Raw genomic sequence first — 21,353 nt, 5'->3', positions numbered from 1 at the left:
AATGAAATGGTCATGTGATTTTTTTTTCACTCAGTTGGTTTATATTGTAGATTATATTGATGGATGTTCATATACTGAAACTTCTATGCATCCCTGGGATGAAGCTTACTTGATCATAATGGATGATGGCTTTGATGTGTTCTTGGATTCAGTTTGCAAGTATTGTATTGAGTATTTTTGCATCAATGATTATAGAGGAATTAGTCTGAAGTTCTCTTCTTTTATTGAGTCATTGTGTGCTTCAGGTATCACCATGACTGTGGTGTCATACAAATAATTTTGCTGATGTCTTCAGTTTGTATTTGAGAGAATAGTTTGAGGATTATTAGTATTAGCTCTTCTTTGAAGGTCTAGTAGAAAATCATGCTAAAGCCATTTGGCCCTTGGGTAACTTTTAGGATAATTTTAATGACTGCTTCTATTTCTATAGGGGTTAAATACTTGTTTAGTTTATTTGATCTTGATTTAACTTTGGTAAGTGGTATCTGTCTAGAAATTCATTTATTTCATTAAGGTTTTTCAATTTTGTGAAGTAGAGGTTTTTGAATGATTCAGCTTCTTAAGTGTCTGTCATTCTACCTAGCTTTTCATTTCTTATTTTGTTGATTTGGATACTGTCTCTCTGTATTTTGGTGAGTTTGGCTAAGGGGTTTCTAGGTGATTTTCTCAAAGAACCAGCACTTATTTTCATTGATTCTTGATGTTTTTTTCATTGTCACTAACTGATGGATTTTAGTCCTGGTTTTGATTATTTTCTGCCTTCTATTCCTTTTTGGTGTGCTGGCATATGGAGGCATATAGTGCTATAAATTTCCTCGTAAAACTTTTCATCATGTCCCATGAATTGAGGTATGCTGTGCCTTTATTTTCATTAAATTCTAGAAAGTTTTGAAATTCTTCCTATATTTCTAACCTGACCCTGAATTCATTGAATGAGAGTTCTTCAATTTCCATGAGTGTGTAGTCTTTCTGGTGTTTCTGCTGTAGTTGACATCTAGCTTTAATCAATGGTTGTCTGATATGATACAAGACTCTTTTTTCAGTTTTCTTTCATCAGTTGTGTCTTGCTTTGTGACTTGCTTTGTGAGAATGGCATGTACAATTTTAGAGAATGCTTCATGAGGTTCAGAGAACATTGTATATTCTTTTGTGTTTCAGTGAAATACTCTATAGATGTTTTATTTCCAATTCACTCATAACATCTGTTATTTTCATTATTCATCTGTTTATGTTTGTTTGGATGACCAATAACCTGGTCAGAGTTGGGTGTTGAATTCTCTGTGGTACATGTATACAATGGAAAACTATTTAGCTATTAGAAAGGAAGACATCATACAATCTGCTGCCAAATGGCTGTAGCTTGAAAATGTCATCCTTAGTGAGGTAACACAGACCCAGAATGATGTATAGGTTAGACACTCAATTATACTTTGACTTACCCATAAAGTACAGGATAACCATGATATAATCTTTATACAAAAAAAAAAAAAAAAAAAAAAAAAAAAAAAAAAAAAAACTGTGAAACCTGTGTAGTAAGGATGGCCAAACTCTCTAGTAAGGATGTATGAATCTCAATCAGAATGGGAAACAAAATAGTCATAAGATTTGGGTAGTTCCAGAGGGGTTAAAGAAGGAAAGGGGATGCTGTCAGGTGATGTTGAAACTTCCACTTTATTTGGAAATCAATGTTGTGAAATGATGTTTTTTCTGGGGCACACAGGTGAAAGGATGTCTTGATAAAGCAGACAGAAAAAAAAACTGTTTTCCTGAAGCTGTTGTAGGTGAAAGGATGTTTTAACATATCAGACACATAAAAGGACCTGGGATGAAGAAGTATAACTATGACCCCAGGGACACTGGGAGATAAGCACTGAACATTGGTTTGGTTTGCTCCACTTCCCAATTCATCATTAACAACATCCATGTATTGGCTTACCTTACATAGCTTTTATGAGATTACCTTATGCTAAGGCAGACCTTGAGAGAAACTCACCCATGAACTGCTCTTGAATTTCCTGTTGCAGCTTGCCAATTCTGCTGTCTCACCTCAGGCTGTTTGGTGTACCTGGCATATTCTTCATGATTAAACCTCAGCTGCTGCTTTCTGTCCTATGTCTGCCTACCAAAATGACTGAACTCTAGCTGCAGGTTCATGCCTGCTGTCTGTTTGCTTAGAAAACTCGTCTGCAGCTACTGAGTTTTATTTGGTTTTTGCTGTGGGACTGAACTTCTACCAAAGAATATTGAACTTGCTCCCAAAGAACTGTTGATGAGGAGGTCTGCTTTCCTCTTATCCTAATAACTTTTCTTTTCCATTACATCTAGTGGGTGCTAGTAGTGAGAATAGAAATTGATGATGGGCATCTTTTGGACTAAATGGAGAGACCTGGGATAGGAGTGGTTTGGGAAGATTATGGAAGTGAACCTAGTTGCAATTCAGTTCACTGAACATATGAATACTTAAGTAGGCACCTTCTATATCCAGGCAGGACTTACAGAAGAAAGAGGGGCAAATCAACCCACAGCCAAAACAATCAACCAAAGTCTTTCCTGACTACAAGGTAGCCTATCTTAGCTGCAATTTACACACCAAATTCTTAGTTAAAAGACTTTACAAGGATTCAAATGCTTTTGCCTCTTTTGTTTTTGTGACCATGATGACCGTAAGAAGCAACTTTTCTCCTTCGAGTCTCCCATTCCCATGTACCTAAGAAACAACAATATTTCTGCTGATGAAAAATCTCTTATTTTAAACAGGATATATCTTGAATCCCATAATGTGAGGCTCCTTAGAATGGTTAAATTGACATATTTTTGAAGATCCTAAAATTTAATTTATTAATTGTTAGCATGTAGCATGAGCTTATTGAAATTGGGCCCTATTGTTTCTTTTATTTCAAAGCTTTGCTAACCTTATGATTATCATGTTTTTATTCCTTGTCAGGATTTCTTTGTGCAAGGGCTTTATCATGACAACTGCAGACTTGATTGCCAGGACTCACTGGTCTCCTTAGGGAATCTGCAATTTCTTTGCTTTTTTTCTTCTTTCTTTCTTTCTTTCTTTCTTTCTTTCTTTCCTTCTTTCTATTGCACTAGATATTTGTTGCTTACAGGCAGCCTGTGTACAATTGTTGCCAAATTTTTTCTTTCATATCTAGTATAATTAATGTAATACACCCTTTCATATATTTCTGTATACTCAACAACCCTTATAGTTCTTGGGCAAACCATAAACACTCAATGAAAAAGTCAATATATAATTCAATTGTAATATGCTGTGTGTCATGCTCTTTGGGAGCATTATGAGTGTTTTACATTGCATAATATCCGTAGTTTATTTTTCTCTTATATACTGGCCATTGATTTCCAGTTGTATTTGCATTTTTATACCAATGATCAAGATTATGCTAGTCAAGCAAACAAGCTAACAAATGAAATATTTGGTTTGTACAAGTAATTGAAAGAATAAAAAAATACATTTATATAATCATCTAAAACCTCATTAAGAAAATCAAAGCATCTTTCACCAAGAGGATAGTGTAAACATCTGTATTAAGTAATTTCCTGTTGTTCAATACTTTTATTTAACACTGTAATAATATCATGTGCAGATACATTTATTGAATTCTTAAGACATACAAGTATTCAACACTTAAATATTTGGTGTTTAATACTAAAATGGCTTTTTTACTACACAAATGTGGAATAAGCTGGGGGGTCAGCTCTATGGCAAACTGCTTATTATCCTATTAGGAGGACCTGAATTCTAGCTCCAGAAGTAGAATAAGTGGGAATTTTCTATACCTGTGAACCTGTGATTCCTTGTCGTCCTAATTCTGCCCAACTGAAGGGACCTACTTACATTGAATCAAGATAGTTATTGAAACTGTCAAAAAAACCAAATATGTGTTTACTGACATTAACCTCTGGCCTACACACACACACACACACATAGGAGGGAGGAGGCAGGTATGAAGAGAGGGAGGGAGGAAGAAGAAATTCTACAAAGAAAGAGTAGTATTTTTAAAATTATATGTGACATGATTTTGAAAATAAAATTTTCTTTTGAAAATAAACTTAAAAACCTTAGTTAGGGTTTTACTGCTGTGAACAGACACCATGACCAAGGCAAGTCTTGTAAAGTACACCATTTAATTAGGCTGGCTTACAGGTTCAGAGGTTCAGTCCATCATCATCAAGGAGGGAGCAGAGTAGCATCTCGGCAAACATAATTAAGGCATTGCTGAGAGTTCTACATCTTCATTTGACAGCTGCTAGTGGAAGTCTGACTTTCAAATAGCTAGGCTAATGGTATTAAGCCACACCCCCAGTGACACACCTACTTCAAGAGGGCCACCCATCCTAATAGTGCCATTCCCTCAGTCAAGCATATGTAAACCTTCATAAATGAATTGCCAATTTTAATGAAGTACATATAATATGGTCTTCTGAACTCAAATGGCAGGTGAATTAAAACTACTAACCAAATAAAATGTTCAAGTACATTAAAGATTGGTAAACTAGGCATGTTGTCAGAAACTCTTAATCTTAAAGAAAAGCAGACCTTTCTGAGTCTGAGGCCAGCCTGTCTACACAATGAGTTTCAAATTACCCAGGACTACATAGTAAAATCTTATTTCACACTAAACAAAAGAAATCAAATAAACAAAAATTGTTAGAGGGACTCAGTGGTTAACTGTACTTATTGAACTTCAGGAAGACTAGAATTTGTTTGTAATGCCCATGTTGGGTGGCTTACAACCATTTATATTCAAGCTATAGGGATTTGATGATAGCTACTAGCATATGTCAGCATCGAATACATCTGTTGTCTTATCTATTTATCTGTCTAACTATCTCTAATCTATATATCTACTATATATACAAATATTAGTATGTATATAAATATATACATGTATATATATGTATATACATATACACACATTATATATATATATATGTATATATATGTATATATATGTGTATATACATATACACACACACATATATATATACATATATATATATATACATATATATATTAGGAGGAGCTAAGGTGTGAGGAGTAAAGAGAGGAAGAGGAGGAAGGTAGGAAGAGAAGAAGAAGGAGGAGCTAGGAGAGGAATGAGAGAGGCGAACATGGATGCTGGATGTTCACATGTCTCCATGTGTCAAAGGTAGTTGGTATATCTAGGGTGAGTATTGGGTTACACTTCTGATTGTATAGGCATCTTGTTATTGATCATTACCAAATATATAAGCCTTTGGATAATCTAAGCACTAGAGTGTCATCTGTACCAAACCTGTGTGGTTGGTGGGATAGACAAGCCTGTGTGGTTGGTGGCAATGCCCAGCCTTTCAGAGGCAGCATGAAAGACTGGCAGAGCCATCTCTCACACTGGCATCTTGTGGGTGGCAGTGCTAGTGTCTCTGGCTGGCAGATTTTAGCTGCAGCATCCACATGGCCTCTGGCCACTGAACATGGCCTTTGATCTAGCCAGAGCTGCTGCAGCCTAGACAGCCGAATTAACCAGCAGCCACCTTTTAAATAATTACTACAACAGATATAGATAGATGATATAGATATAGATATAGATATAGATATAGATATATAGATCCCTCTCCTTCTACCTCCTCTATCTCTTGTACACATACACAAACACACAGGAAGAGACAGAGGCAGACCAAATCACAGGAACTAAAACTAAAATCCATATATAAATTTAAAAATGATATTAATGCACTTTCAGCACTGATAGTCCTACATATGTCATATGTCTGTCATTCTACAGTTAATCAGACTCAAGTGCTGACCCACGATTTTCTTTCTTTTCCATGTACACATTCAAGTATTCAGGTATTGAAGGTGTATTCTAAGTCATGTATATATTGATTTCACAGTATATCAGTGTTGTATCAACACATGTAAAAAGAGTAAGCAACTGTTTGTTACAATATTGAACATTTGGAAATGGACTTGGTTTAAAAAATTAACTTCTATGGTAATTTCATTTAATTTTATGTTTTATTCAAACATAGTTTTGTGATGTATAAATTGATAGTTGATTTATATTTCTACTTTCTGTACCATTTGATAGGCAAAGATAATTTGAATTGAAATCATTTTGTTTTTCAAATGTGAACTTGATGTACCCAACATCAAGTTAATTAGAGAGCAACTTGTAGAAATCTCTTTAAAATCAGGGAATAGACATAGATGGTCTGCTCCTGTGGAGATACCATATCCTGAACCATTCTAGAGGAACCACTACAATAAGAGCATAGGGTAAGAACTCTTACTAAAAAAATTATGCCTTAGAACTGTAACTGGAAGCCTAGGGCACTCAAGACCCATCACCCACACAAATCCTACACCTCTGGAATTCCACTCTTCTTCCTTTTCTCACCTGGTCTTTTTCGCTGGTGCTGACACCTAGCTTGTCTGCTCCCTTGAAGACACCATATCCTGAACCATCCCAGAGGAACTACTGCACTCAGAGAAGTAGAGGAACCACTGTATTCAGAAAAGCAGGATTTCAGGATCCCAGAGGAAGCCTGAGTCCCTGGATAGATAGATAGATAGATAGATAGATAGATAGATAGATAGACAGACAGACAGATAGATGATAGATAGATAGATAGATAGATAGATGATAGATCAGAGACCCAAATTAATGATACAAATGATTTGTGTTCATATAGAAAGTTTAGTAGAATAAGGGGCTGATGTTGGCATACTTTCTCAAAAGTCTTGGAATCCAAATTGACTACTTCCAAAGATTTACATACAATTTATAGGAACTAGTAAATTATCAGGAATAAGAAAAAGTTTTCAGTGGATTACCCATGTGTGAACTGAAGGGAAAAATAGAAAAATGGAAATTTATATGACTGGCATAACCATAAATTTATGGGAAACTTATTTTTCACAACACAGGTAAATTAATATTCCTTAAATTCTCAGGACAACAACTGAGGAAATTAAAGCTGATATGGTAGTTCCTATTTGGGAAGTTATGGATAATGTTGATGGAGAAAAATCACAAACTATGGCTTTGTTCCAGAAAAAGACATGAAATGTGTCCAATTTCCAAATTTATAAGAGAGGACACTGCTGACATACCCTTGCCCTGAAAATGTCTACCCAGCTTACCAGTATAGCAAAAACAGTGTCCTTAAACAAAATAAAAATTGCAGGCTCTTCAACAACTAGTAAAAAAATAGCTGTAGGCTCAACATCTAGTAGAGTCTACAAGTCCCATGGAATTTCTGTATTTGCTATAAAAAAGATATCAGGAAAATAGAGGATGATAAAAGATGTGAGAGCAGTTAATTCAACCAAAGGAACACTTGTTTCCATGTATTTCTGTAAGGAGCCATGGTTAGCAGTGATAACATCTGCCATTACAAGATGCAGCTGGCATCCTGTGCTCCCACAAGTAAACAACTAACTGCGCAGGTGCAAAGAGGCGAAAGCACGCCAATTCACTGGCAATCCCGGGGCATAATAAAGGGTGATGAGTGAACAGCCAATCAGAAGTGAACACACCACTCTAGGGTACATATAGCAGTGCCTCTTCCGGGCTTGGGGTCTTCCGCTTCAACTGGTACGAGAATAAAGCCTCTCTGTGGTAACTACCCGAACACTGCCTCACGTGTCTCTTTTACAATGAAGTGTGTGAGGCCATACCTGGGAGATGTTTTGCTTGGTGTGTTTAGTTGAATCCACCTCTAGTCTGGAACATTGAGCTAGGAAAACAAATAACTTAATCTGATCTTGTGGGAAGACACACCCTTAATTTGGGCCACACCTTCTGTAGGAAACATTTAAAAGGATGGGAAAGAAGGCATGCTTTTTATCTATGTGTCCTCAGCTTGCTACCATGTTCATAATTGAACTTTGTTTAAAGATTAACTCTTTAGTATTCCAGTGTATACATTCATCTTTTTGGACACACCAATGACTCTGTTTTTAAATTCCTGCTTACAACCAGTGATTGTTATATTACCTGGACAGCTGTTTATATATCATGTCAAGAGAAACTCCTTCTATATAAGTAGATACATTTCATAAGTGTTATTACTTTAAAGAATCCTAAAATGTATAGATTTTTAGTGGCAGCATCAGAATATTAATCTGAGAGATGTAGTCATATTGTTTGGGGCAGGGCTGTGGAAGAGCTTTGAAACTTTGGGCTGGAAAAGCTGCATAACTTTTGAGATCTCAATGAGTTATCCTGAAGGTGCTTGGAGTCTAAGAATGTTAAGAACAGTATAGACAATGTTGGCCTAGCTTGTTAAGTTTCAGAGGGACATACAAAATTTATCAGGCTTTTTGAGTGACAAATTTGTGGTGTCTGATTAGTGTGGCTGAAGAATCAACTATGACTATTAAGTGTGAGGAGCCAAAAGAAGGTGGCTATCATCCTTGCAGCCATCTTGAGCCATATAACCTGATAAAAGATTTGATTACATTAGCCTACAACAGCTGAGCACACTCTGATACCATCTTGCTTTAGATAACCAGAGTTTTCCCTTGGGTGTGTGAGACTTAAAGGTGTGTGACTTAAGGGTGTGACTTAGAGATCAGATTTAGAGACAAGGCCTAAGGGCATGACTTAAAGGCATGAGCTAAAGTCATGGCTTAGAAGTGAGACAAGGCAAGAATTGCCTCTTCCCATCTACAAACAAATTACTGTTCAGAAAAGGACACACTTGCAGAATAGTCGACTGATTATATCTGCCTAGACAGAGCAATCAGTTCTTAATGATTCTGCATCACTAATGTCTGTCAGATGATTCTGGGTCAGAAGACTGAAGATTTGCTGCTCCAACGTACTGTAGTATAGGGGCTGTCCAGGTGTTCAGCGGTCTCTATAAATTGGCTAAGTTTTAGAAGGTATGCTTTGTGCTTCCCATAATTTCAGTTAACTCAGTCATTCTAGATTTCTGACGGGGTTAAAAACCTATAGTCTCATAGCCAATCCTGGGTATTTACTTTGAGAGAAAAGATCTGAGTGGAAGATTTTCAGCTGACATTTATTCTAAGCCAAGGATAAAGACAGGTTCAAAACTAAGTGTTTTAGTTAGGAGAGATGACAGAGGTTCTGGTTAGTCAACAAAATGATGGACTGTGTATTAGGATTATCTTGTACCTCACTGGTACAAATAGGAATAATTATGCTCTAATTGTATTTTGAGAGAAAAGTGTTATTTTAACAGGAAGGGTGATATGTAGGATGAGCTAAGGGGGAAGGAGTACAGAGAGGAAGAGATGGAGTAAGGAGAGGAGAAGGTAAAAGACAGGAGAAGCAAGGTGATGAGAGAGAGAAAGAGAGAAGGAAGGGGCATGGAGGCAGATGTCCATGTGTCTCCACCAGTCAAAGACAGTTTATATATCTAGGTTGTGTATTGGGTTACACTTCTGGTTGAGCATTACTAAACATATAAAGCCTTTGACTAACATTTAAAAAAATTGTATAAAAGGAAAAGGGGACATGGGATAGGGGTTTTCTAGGGAGGAGAAATGGGGAAAGGGGATGGCATCTGAAATGTAAATAAAATATAAAATAAAAAAATGAAAAAAAAGAAGTGAGACATATAAAAGTTGAGAGGCAGACAGAAGGGTTCAGTAAAACTTGGAGTAAAACTTGGAGGAAGAACTTGGAATCAGTAGTAGGCACTTGAGACTTGGAATGATTACGTCTTGGAGTTAGTTATTAGACATTAGCAGTACAATTTGGAGCTAGGAATTATGTTAGAGAATACAACTTGGAGTAAAACTTGGAACTAGGAATTAGGTTAGAGAGTACAACTTAGAGAACAACTTGGAGTAGGAATTAGGCATTGAGGAAAAAGAATTATTAGTTATTAGGCACTTAGCACTTGGAAGAAGTAACTTGGAAATTGGATGAACTAGGGACTAGGAACTAGGGACTAGGAACTCAAGACTTGGGACTTGGAGAGAAGAAGAGAGACTGAAGAATAAACGGGATTGAATCACACTCTGTCTGGTCTCCATTCCTGGAGTCCATCCTCACTCTCTCTTTTGCTGAACCACAACCCATGGACTGGAGCAGCTTGGGGCAGTGTGGGCTAACAAGGTAGTCCCCATGGCTTTTGGCAATGAGGGTTCAAACAGTGATAGAAATGGTCTGAGACATTTTGGCCCCCAAATGTGGGCCAGAGCAGCTCGGGCCTCAACAAATAAGAAATTAGCATCTTGGAGAGGAAATGTTCTGGAAAGTATTACTTCAAACTCAAAACACAAAATCACTCTTCCAGAGGTGGGTAAGAGTGTAGATCATGTTGAGCACTGAAGTTGGTAGTGTGTGATTCACCTAGCCAGTACTTATTTTGAAAACATTAAAGGATCATGTAGGGCAGCTGAGGCTTGCCAACTGGTGGCAGGTTTGGAATCCCTGAAGGGAGCCCAGGTGACACTGTTGGTGAAGGTGCAACACAGCTGTACCAAGGGATGCCAGAATTTGAATAATGACAGTAACATGGGATGACCACCACAAACCCCAGCATCAGTGGAGTGGAATTACATGCTGTATATAAGGTATAGGTTGGTATGTATGCTGCAGATGGAAGAGCCAGAAAAATGACCCAAGCACGTTAGAGGCATCCAGAAGATATTGAGTGATTCTCAGATAACTGTGCATAATGTTACTTACACATGTTGGAGGCTGATGTTGTTTTGTTTATATGGTGACTCACTAAGTAAGAAAATTTGTACCTTAACTGATTTTTAAAGGAGCCAAACACTGAGACACTTTGAACATTTAAGTGATTTTTGATATTTAAAGACACTGGACTTTTAATATATTTGGACTTGTAAAGACTGTGGAACATTAAAATTTTCATTTATTATAGTGTGATATAAATATTAGCATGACATCTTAGGGATAAATGAACAAGAACACCATTTTTTTAATTGGAGAGGGATGCTTTTGTGTGTCAAGGTCTGTCAATTATCCTAGCTAAACTTCTGTCAACTTTACACAAGCTAGATTAACCTGAAAGGAAGGAACCTCAATTGAGAAAATGCTTCCAAAAGATTAGGCTGTCCACAATCGTGAAAGGCATTTATAAAATTCTTGATGTATGTGGGGTAGTCATGTCCATTAGAGGTCATACAATCCCTGGGCTTGTGGTCCTGCCTTATACAGGAAAGGAGTCTGAACAAGCCAGTAAGCAGCTTTGCTCCATATCCTATGAGTTATAGCCCTCATTGCTATTGAAGATGAATGGTTATATGGGATTGTGAGTGAAATACACCCTTTTCTCCTCATGTTGCTTTTGGTCATTTTATTTCATCAAAGCAGTATCAAACCTATCTAACAGAGCTTGGTTTTCAACCTGACAAACCTGAGAAAAATCGCTTGGACTAAGGCATTACCTCTGTTAATTGGCACATGAGTATGTTAATATGACATGTTTGTGGTTGATATAGAAAGATCAACACACTGGATTGATTCCAGAAAATATAAAAAGATTGAGGTTAACCTACTCTACACTATGACATCCTGTCAAGAACTGGTTTAACCAAGAATGCATTTGGTTTTATTTGATTTTGATTTTTAGTGTCGTTTCTTTTAAATAATGATGCACAATTTGGCACAGTACTTTAGACTATAAGGAAATAATGGATGTAATACTAAGGTACTGGGCAAAAGGGTGGATATAAGAGAGACATAATTGATTTTTATATCCATAGGACCTTTACCAGCCTGCATGTACATAAAATGTGGTGGCAGGTACCTCACCACTACTCATGATGGAGAAATCCACTCAATTGGATTTCTGCAAGTTGAAGACCTCAAGACAGAGATGGTACTCAGGAAATAGATAGTAACAAGTACTATCAATATAGTAATTGAGAGCACACAGTATTAAATAGAGTACAAAATTGGGTAGCTGTTTAGAAATACAGTTTAGATACTTTCTAAGTGTTTAATACCATTTAACTTTAATACCATTTACACTTAAGTCCATATATATGGTAAAGGGTAACATAATACATAAAAATATATGCACTGAAACTAAACTTTGCTACTATGTTTACTATCAGAAAATCAGAATCAGTCTAGCCACTGTATTTTCTGGCTTCCATCATGCCTGCCAAACAAGGAACATCCAAGCCTGCTGAACAAAAAACAATGAAGTCAGATCACTTATTCCCTATACTTATGCCTATCCTCCGGGCCATGCCTAATAGCCCTGAGATAGAATCAGGCTCTCTCTTGCACTTCATTTTCTGTCCACTGCTCTGCTGGCTTCTATCAGTCCAGACTAACAGTTACCATCCAGGCCTGTCTACCAAGGCACAACAAGGGCCAGCAAACATTCCAGACCTGCTATACCAAAAACAACTGAACTTGACCATGGCTGCTCATAGGAGGCCTACTGAACAGTGAACATCTAGACTTAGGACTGTCTTCCCTATAATTGATATATAAGAAACATCCAGGGACAATTAGATGGCTCAAGGCCCAATAAGAACAAACACAAGAACCACAAGAACGAAGAATTTGTGGCACCCTCAGAGCAAAAGTATCTCAACACAGCAAGCCATGGATATTATAACACAAGCAAATACAAAAAGAAAATGACTTTAAATCACATCCTATAATGATGATAGATGGGTTTATATTAGAAATTTAAAAATCTCTCAAAGCAATACAGAAACTTAAATCAAAGAAGTAGAGGCCTTTAAAGAGAAAACTAATAAACACCTTCAAAAACACAGGAAAATTAAATTACATAGGAGAATGAAATGAATAAAACTGTTCAAGACATGAGAATAGAAATGGACTCAATAAAAAAAACACAATTTGTGTGAATCCTGGAATTGTCAAATTTAGGAAAAAGAACAGAAAGATAATACATAAACATCCTCAATAGACTACAAGAGTTTGAATGTAGAATCTGAAGTGTTTAAGATACAGTAGAAAAAAAGAGATACATAAATCAAAACTTTAAATCTAAAGAAGGCCTAAAACAAAATTTTCAGAGGACTTAAAGAAGGACATAAATAACTCACTTAAAGAAGTACAGGATAAGGCAGGTAAACTGGTAGAAGCCCTTAAAGAGAAAAAAACAAAAGTCCTTTAAAGAATTGCAAGAAAATGCAACCAACAGGTGAAGGAATTAAAAAAAATCCAATATTTAAAAATAGAGGTAGAAACAATAAACAAATCTCAACGGGAGACTATCCTGGAGATAAAAAACCTAGGAAAGAGATCAGAAGTCATAGACTTAAGCATCACCAACAGAATAAAAGAGATAGAAGAGAGAATCTCATGTACAGAAGATGCCATGGAACACATTGAGCCAACTGTCAAAGAAAATGCAAAATACAAAATGTTACTAACCCAAAACATCCAGAAAATCCAGGACACAATGAGAAGACCAAACCTAAGAATAATATGTATAAATGAGGGTGAAGGTTTCCAACTTAAAGGGCCAGTAAATATCTTCAACAAAATTATAAAGGAAAACATCCCTAACTTATAGAAAGAGATGTCTATGAATATAAAAAAAAGCCTACAGAACTCCAAATAGACTAAACCAGAAAAGAAATACCTCCAATCAAATAATAATAATCAAAACATCAAATATACAAAAAAAAAAAAAAAGAAAGAAAAAAAATACTAAAAGCAGTAAGGAAAGATGGTAAAGTAACATATAAAGGCAGGCCTATAAGAAGTCCACTAGACTTCTCACCAGAGAATATAAAAGCCAGAAGATGCTGGACTGATATCATAAGACCCCAAGAGAACACAAATGCCAGCCCAGACTACAATACCCATCAAAACTCTCAATCACTGTAGATGGAGAAAACAAGATATTCCATGACAAAACCTAATTTACACAATATCTTCCCCAAAATTCAGCACTTCAAAGGATAATTGATAGAAAACTCCAACACAAGGTGGGAAACTACAACCTAGACAAAGCAAGGAAGTAATCTTCCATTATCGCCAAAGAAGATAGTTACACAAATATAATTTCACCTCTAACAACAAAAATAACAGGAAGCAACAATCATTTTTTCTTATTATGTCTTAAAATCAATCGACTCAATTCTCCAATAAAAAGACATAGACTATCAGACTGGATACATAAACAGGAACCAAAATTTTGCTGAATATAGAAAACACACTTCAGTGACAAAGACAGACACCATCTACAAGTAAAAAGATGGAAAAGAAATTTCCAAAAAAATGGTCCCGAGAATCAATCTGGAGTAGCAATTTTAATATCAAATAAAGTTGACTTTCAACCTAAAGTAATCAAAAAAGATAAGGAAGGACATTTCATACTCATCAAACAAAAAAATCTACCAAGATGACCTCTCAATTCTGAATATTTATGCTCCAAACGCAAGAGCACCCACATACATAAAAGAAACTTTACAAAAGCTCACAAAAAGAACACATTGCACCTCTCAAAATAATAGTGGGGGATTTCAACACCCCACTTTCAGCAATGGACAGATCATGTAAATAGAAACCAGACAGAGACATAATGCAATTAACAGAAATTTGAACCAAATGGACTTACCAGATATCTATAGAACATTTCATCCTAAAACAAAAGATATTCCTGTTCCTCAGCATATCATGGTACCTTCTCCAAAAAAGACCATATAATTGGTCACAAAATAGGCTTCAACAAATACAAAAATATTGAAATAATTCCTTGCACTCTATCAGATCACCATGGACTAAGGCTGGTCGATAATAATAACAAAAACAATGGAAAGCACACATATACATAGAAACTGAATAATGCTATTCTCAGTGTTGACTTGGTAAAGGAAGAAATAAAGAAAGAAAGTAAAGACTTTTTAGAATTTAATGAAAATGAGGACACATAATACCAAAACTTGTGGGACCCCATGAATGCAGTGCTCAGGGGAAAACTCTTAGCTCTAAGTGCCTACAAAAAGAAAATGTAGAGAGCCTATACTAGCAAGTTGACAGCACATCTGAAAGCATTAGAACAAAAAGAAGCTAATATACCAAAGAGGAGTAGATGGCAGAAAATAATCAAACTCAGGGCTGAAATCAACCAAGTTGAAACAGAAAGGACTATACAAAATATAAAAAACAAAACAAAACAAAACAAAACAAAACAAACAGGAACTTGTTCTTTGAGAAAATCAACAAGATAGATAAACCCTTAGTTAGACTAACCAGAGGGCACAGAGACAATATCCAAATTAATAAAATCAGAACTGAAAAGGGATACATAACAACAAAAAGTAAGAAAATTAAAAAAAAAAATCAGATCCTACTACAAACATCTATATTCAACAAAATTGGAAAGTCTGGATGAAATGGACAGTTTTCTAGACAGATACCAGGTACCAAAGTTAACTCAGGAGCAAATAAATCATCTAAACATCCCCATAACCCCAAAAGAAATAGCAGTGATCATTAACAGTCTCTTCACAAAAAAATAAAAAACCAAGACCAGATAGTTTTAGTGTAGAATTCTATCAGAACTTCAATGAAGACCTAATACCAATTCTCTTCAAACTATTCCACAAAATAGAAATAGAAGGAAAACTACCCAATTTGTACTATGAAGCTACAATCACACTCATACCTAAACCTCACAAAGACCCAACAAAGAAGAGAACTTCAGACCAATCTTCCTAATGAATATTGATGCAAAAATACTCAATAAAATTCTTGCAAACCAAATGCAAGAACATCAAAACAATTACCCATCATGATCAAGTGGGCTTTTTCCCAGGAATGTAGGAATGGTTTAATATTTGGAAATCCATCAATGTAATCCAGTACATAAACAAACTCAAAGAATAAAACCACATGGTCATTTCACTAGATGCTGAGAAAGCATTTGACAAAATTCAGCATCCCTTTATGGTAAAAGTCTTGGAAAGATCAGGAATTCAAGGTCCACACTTAAACATATTAAAAGCAATATATAGCAAACCAGTAGCCAACATCAAACTAAATGGAGAGAAACTTGAAGCAATCCCACAAAGATCAGGGACTACACAAGGCTTCCCACTCTAACCCTACCTATTCAATATAGTACTTGAAGTCCTAGTCAGAGCAGATAGACAACAAAAGGATGTTAAAGGGATACAAATAGGAAAGGAAAAAGTCAAAATTTCACTATTTCAAGATGATATGTTAGTATACTTAAGTGACCCTAAAACTTCCACCAGAGAACTCCTAAACCTGATAACCAACTTCTGCAAGGTGGCTGGATATAAAATCAACTCAAACAAATCAGTAGACTTCCTCTATTCAAAGATCAAACAGGCTAAGAAAGAAATAAGGGAAATGACATCCTTCACAATAGTCACAAATAACATAATCTACTACATTTGTGTGAATCTACGCAAGCAAGTAAAAGATCTGTATGACAAGAACTTCAATTCTCTGGAGAAAGAAATCAAAGAAGATCTCAGAAGATGGAAAGATCTCAAATGTTTGTGGATTGGAAAAATTAATATAGTAAAAATAGGCATCTTGCCAAAAGCAATCTACTGATTCAATGCAATCCCCATCAAAATTTCAAATTAATTCTTCATAGAGATAGAAAGAAAAATTTGCAAGTTCATTTGGAATAATAAAAAACACAGGATATGAAGAACTATTCTCAACAATAAAAGAACTTCTGGGAGAATCACCATCCCTGACCTAAGCTGTAATACAGAGCAATAGTGATAAAAACTGCATGGTATTGGTACAGAGAAAGGCAGGAAGATCAATGGAATAGAATTGAAGATCCAGAAATGAACCCACATACCTATGGTCACTTGATCTTTGAAAAAGGATCTAAAACCATCGAGTGTATAAAGGACAGCACTTTCAACAAATGGTGCTGGTTCAACTGGATCTCTGAATGTAGAAGAATGAAAATTGATCCATTTTTATCTCCTTGTAGAAAGCTCAAGTCCAAGTGGATAAAGGACCTTCACATAAAACCAGATACACTGAATCTTATAGAAGAGAACTTGAGGAAAACCCTCAAATACCTAAGCACAGGGAGAAAGTTCCTGAACAGAAAACCAATGGCTTATGCTGTAAGAGCAAGAATTGACAAATAAGACCTCATAAAATTGCAAATCTTCTGTAAGGCAAAAGACACTGTCAATAGGACAAAATGGCAACCAACAGATTGGAAAAAGATCTTTACCAATCCTACATCTGATAGAAGGCTAATATCCAATATATACAAAGTAATAAAGAAATTAGACTCCAGACAACCAAATAACCCTATTTAAAAATGTGGTACAGAGCTAAACAAAGAATTCTCAACTAAGAAACCTTGAATGAACAAGAAGCACCTAAAGAAATATTCAACATCCTTATTCATCAGGGAAATGCAAATCAAAACAACCCTTAGCTTCCACCTCACAACAGTCACAATGGCTAACATCAACAACTCGGGTGATATTAGAAGCTGGTGAGGATGTGAAGAAAGAGGAACACTCCTCCATTGTTGGTGGGATTTCAATCTGATACAACCACTCTGGAAATCAGTCTGGCAGATCAGAAAATTGGACATAGCATTACCTGAGGACCCAGCTGTACCATACCTGGGCATATACTCAGAAGATTCTCCAACAGATAACAAAGGCCTATGTTCATAGCAGCCTTATTTATAATAGCCTCAAGCTGGAAAGAAACCAGATATCATTCAACAGAGGTATGGATACAAAGTGTGGTACATTTACACAATGAAATATTACTCAGCTATTAAAAACAATGAATTCAAAAAATTCTTAGGTAAATGGATGAAACTGGAAAATACCATCCTGAGTGAGTTACCCCAATCACAAAACAACACACATGGTATTCACTCACTGATAATTGGATATTAGCCCAGAATGTTGAAAGATTCAACTCAGACCACATGAAGCTCATGAAGAAACAATAAGAAATATGGGTGCTTCAGTCCTTAAAAGGAGTAACAGAATACTTAAGGAGCAAATATGGAGACAATGTGTGGAACAGTAACCGAAGGAGGAGCTGTCTGAAGACCATTCCACCTGGGTACCCATCCCATATGCAGTCACCAAAGGAAGACACTGATGTGGATGTCAGAAAGTACATGGTGACAGGAGCCTGATATAGCAGTCTCCTTATAGTTCTACCAGAGTCTTACATATTTAGAGGCAGATGCTCACAGCTAACCATTGATCTGATCAAGGGGTTGCCAATGGAGGTGTTGGAGAAAATACTGAAGAAGCTGAAAGGGTCTGAAACCCCATGCGGAAAGCAACAATAACAACCAACCAGAGCTCCCCAGGAACTAAACCACCAGCCTGGGAGCATATAGGGATGGACCCATGGCTCCAGCTGTATATGTAGGGGAGGATGACCTTGTTGGGCATAGGTTGGAGAGGAGATCGTTGATCCCATGAAGGCCAGACACTGAGTGTGGGGGAATTCGAGGCTGGAGAGGTGGGAGTACAGTGGGTATGTAGTGGCACACCCTGATAGAAGCAGGAGGAGTGGGGATTGGATAACAGGTTCCTGGGGGTGTAGTGGGTAAATGGATAACATTTAAAATGTAAATAAAATATCCAATTAAAGAAAAGTTAAAAAAAAAAAAACAAGTGGAGAAAAAAGTCGTTAGTCAGTAATATCTTACAATATTAATGATATCTATACACCAATAAAAAGACACAGGCAAACAAAATTAATTTGAAAATAGGACCCATTTTTCTGCTCCATACTAGAATCATATATTAACAAAAAATATGTTACTGCAGAATAAACGACTGACAAATTTTTCTAAGAAATCATACCCAAGAATCAACTCAATCAGGCACTGTAATATATAATAAAATAGACTTTCAACAAAAATTAATCAAAGGAAAAATCCACCAAGATGACATCTGAAAATAATCTCCTTTACTCAAGTACCCACAGTCATTACATTCTCCCAACCCAAAATACCAAGGAATATTTGTTATGCCCATTGTTACCATACTTTCAAAGAAGAACTAATATCAATTTTCCTCAAACTAGTCTACAAAGTAGAAAGAGAAGGAATATTGGAAGCTCATTCTATGAGCCACAGCTAATCTGCTATCTAATCCTCACTGAAATTCAACTAAGAAAGAGTATTTCTGACCAATCTCTCTTATGAACATTGATGACTGTGGTCGGGCACCAGCTGTTGGTTGGGAAGTCCTCCATGCTGGGCCCAGGATGGTGGGTCTGAATAGATAAGGGAAAGTCTTTATCCAAAGCCCAGAAAAGTGGTGGCAGGCACCAGAAGACAAGTGGAGTCCCAAGAGTTCAAAAGTTTATTGTTCATGGTGAATGTGGATGGGTCTGGATGTGTGCCTTCACCCCCCTTAAAAGCCAGGGAGAGCTGGCATAAATAGGGAGGGAAAAGAGGAGGGACTTAATTGAGCTATGACCCCAGCCTTTAGATAACTAATGAATACTGAAAACTTGAGGCTGAAGCCTGTTAGTCATGCCCTCTACCTATACCTGTAGATGGTGACACAAAGCCACTCTGGAAAGAGCTGCTGAGTCAACATGTCTGCAAGGTGCAGGTTAATGAAGGATGTGAACAACATGGTGGAGTTTGGAATCAAGGGGCATGGGGAGATCCATGCCATATCTCACAGGACACGAGTCTCACAGGCCATGGTCCTGTTGGGTCTCCGGATATCTCAAACCCAGTGCTCTACAGGGGAGACTTAAACCATCAATTGATGGCCCCACTGTAATAGCCCTGTCCTATTGACTATACTCACACCTCCTATTGACTCTCTTGATACTTATTGACTCTTATTGACTCTCCTATTGACTCTATTACAAGGAAATCTTGAGTATTTATAAGCAAAACCAGGAGAACACACGTGAAAACATTTTACCAGATGCACCATGCAGCTGGGGTCACTAAACAGCAAAACAAGCTATGTGGGATAAGCAAGATATTTATCAGAGTATGCTTCAGCTGTTGTAGGCTATTGAAAAACAAGTCTCTCATCAGGGTATATGGCTCCAGATGGCTGCAAAGATGATAGCTACTTTTTAGCCTCTTTTTGCTAAAAGTCGGCTCCCAACAGGTCCCCTTTTTAAATTATTTTTCAAAAGGGAAGGCTGGAAAAACTTAAGGAAACCATGCCTGTCTTAGGTTGGAACAAAGGACCCCAGCCTCCCTTTCTTGTCCTTGGATACTCAACAGCCATTGGTTGAGCTCATGTCTTAGGATGGTGAGACCTCCTTTTTTAGGGGCAAGGGTCTCGATATGTTCTCTTACCTGTCATTGACTATCTGGCTTAGCATGTCATTGACTATCCTTCTTAGCACATAAATTAGAGGTTAATCCTTGTCAGTCTTGATGACAGAGGTTTCAGAGTCCCCTACTTCCAGCCTGTAATCATGGACCTGTGTGGGTTTCATCTGAATAGCATCTATCTGTTGCCGTACAAAAGCCATCAGTTTGTTGAACAGCATCAACCCAAAAGACAAGAGACTTATCAATGCCTGAATGGTTGGTATAAAAGCAACACTCTTCGTTAAGGGCAACACACAATTCCCTCTGTTGGAGAAGTTAAAGGTCTAAGCCTTATACCCACAAATTTTGAATAGAAGAAATTATAACAATGAAATTCGTGAATTTGCATCAACCTAGTAACAATTATACAGATTTCTATCAATGGCTTATGGCTATGTAATCAATTTTATCTCTTCCTTCCTGTTCCAATAAAACCATTATTTTCCCTAGAAAGACAGCCTAATAATAACCACGTCAGTGCCCAAATCCAGGGAACTGGGGCGCCGACTATTCATTAAATTCTTCAAGCTGAATATGGGCATTGAGATGTTAGAAGAGGGAGGAGGGGAAGGGTAAATTGATAAGCCTCAGATGTCTGTGTTAACTTCATCCAGCTGGAAGTCCAGAGCATCTGTGAACATGCAGGTGACAAGAAGATTCATTCACCAAGGCTGTGTATTCTCTAATATACAAATCTCAAGACAAACTTATTATCAAGATAATTATTTTGATTCTCTGGAATCTAGTGTTCTGGAGGCCTACCTCTGTCATGTCTGATCCATACAATTCTGGAAGATATAACTATTACCTTAATGACCTCATCAGAAAACTCATAGAAAAATCTTATTTCTCAAATCTGTCTTTCCTTGACCCAGTAACCAGAAAAACCTTTACACTGACCTTTTATCCAGAGGAAAAATATAACTATACAACACAGAATCACATCCATTTTAAAAGTTAAATCAATTAACATTATCATTCTAGTCAGCTCTCTGCCTAAAGCAACCTTCTATTTATCTATTTATCTGTTTGGCTCTCTTGACTCAGAGCAGCCT

The sequence above is a fragment of the Arvicanthis niloticus genome, chromosome 10 (assembly GCF_011762505.2).
Source record: "Arvicanthis niloticus isolate mArvNil1 chromosome 10, mArvNil1.pat.X, whole genome shotgun sequence".
NCBI classification, from domain to species: Eukaryota; Metazoa; Chordata; class Mammalia; order Rodentia; family Muridae; genus Arvicanthis; species Arvicanthis niloticus.
Note: the sequence above shows the minus strand (reverse complement) of the source record.